The following is a 1,350-nucleotide window of genomic DNA, read 5'->3' as shown; positions in this document are numbered from 1 at the left end:
TTTCTCCTATGCTTTTTCTGCATACATTTGTATGCATCTCCATTGGTTTGTGTGTGTCATCGTATGTGTATCACAGCACTCTAAAATCCTCACGGTATATGGAATAAAAAGAATTTTATTCTGGAACATAAATATTTTGTAATCCAAGCTAGATTTTTTCATAATAAACATTTTAATGCACATTTGGAAACCCTGCATCTTAGCATATTTGCGTGTGTATGTGTGTGCTTGTGAAAAAGGGACACACAATACGGTGCTGAAGTTATTTCATCAGTTTTGCCAAGCAAAATTAACAGGCAAAATTAAGTATAACCCTATAGTTATCGACCAAGGTTATCTATCACAGTTCCCACATAGAGAAAGAAATCTCTGTCTCAGTTAAGTGCTAACTGTTGGGTACCCTTTATACCTCAAATCTAGGAGAGAGGCCAATAGAAGCAGCAATGACGAACGTGAGCCTTGTGACAACGTTCTTCCTCACGGGCCTTCCCCACACACCAGCCCTGGGCTCCACACTCTTTGGCATCTTCCTGGTCGTCTACATCCTCACCGTGCTGGGGAACCTCCTCATCCTGCTGGTGATCAGTGTGGACTCTCGCCTCCACACCCCCATGTACTACTTCCTTCTCCACTGTCACGGTGCCCAAAATGCTGATGGCCTTGGTGTCCCCGGGCGGTGGGGCCCTCTCCTTCCACAGCTGTGTGGCACAGCTCTATTCCTTCCACTTCCTGGGGAGCCCCGAGTGTTTCCTCTACACAGTCATGTCCTATGACCGCTACCTGGCCATCAGTTACCCACTCAGGTACACCAGCATGATGAGTGGCAGGACGTGCGCCCTGCTGGCTGCTGGCACCTGGCTCAGTGGCTCCCTGCACTCTGCTGTCCAGACCACCTTGACATTCCGCTTGCCCTACTGTGGGCCCAACCAGATCCAGCATTACTTCTGTGATGCATCACCCATCCTCAAGCTGGCCTGTGCAGACACTTCAGCCAATGAGATGGTCATCTTTGTCACCATTGGGGTGGTGGCCTCGGGCTGCTTTCTCCTGATAGTGCTGTCCTACGTGTCCATCGTCTGCTCCATCCTGAAGATCCGCACCTCAGAGGGGAGGCACAGAGCCTTTCAGACCTGTGCTTCCCACTGCATCGTGGTCCTGTGTTTCTTTGGACCTGGAATATTCATTTATCTGAGGCCAGGCTCCAAGGATGTCATGGGTGGGGTTGTGGCTGTTTTCTACACTGTGCTGACCCCACTGCTCAACCCAGTTGTGTACACCCTGAGGAACAGGGAGGTGAAGAAAGCTCTCCTGAAGCTAAAAGACAAGATAGCACTTGTTCCGAGTGAATAA

The 1,350-nt window shown here is 49.4% G+C and overlaps 1 pseudogene; it reads left to right on the top strand.

The window, feature by feature from the left end:
- Positions 1–443: 443 nt before the first annotated feature.
- LOC133764747 (olfactory receptor 10G7-like) lies at positions 444–1,350 on the top strand (annotated as a pseudogene).

Source organism: Lepus europaeus, chromosome 7 (genome assembly GCF_033115175.1).
Source record: "Lepus europaeus isolate LE1 chromosome 7, mLepTim1.pri, whole genome shotgun sequence".
Classification (NCBI taxonomy): domain Eukaryota; kingdom Metazoa; phylum Chordata; class Mammalia; order Lagomorpha; family Leporidae; genus Lepus; species Lepus europaeus.
This window is presented reverse-complemented; position numbering and strand designations above follow the sequence as displayed.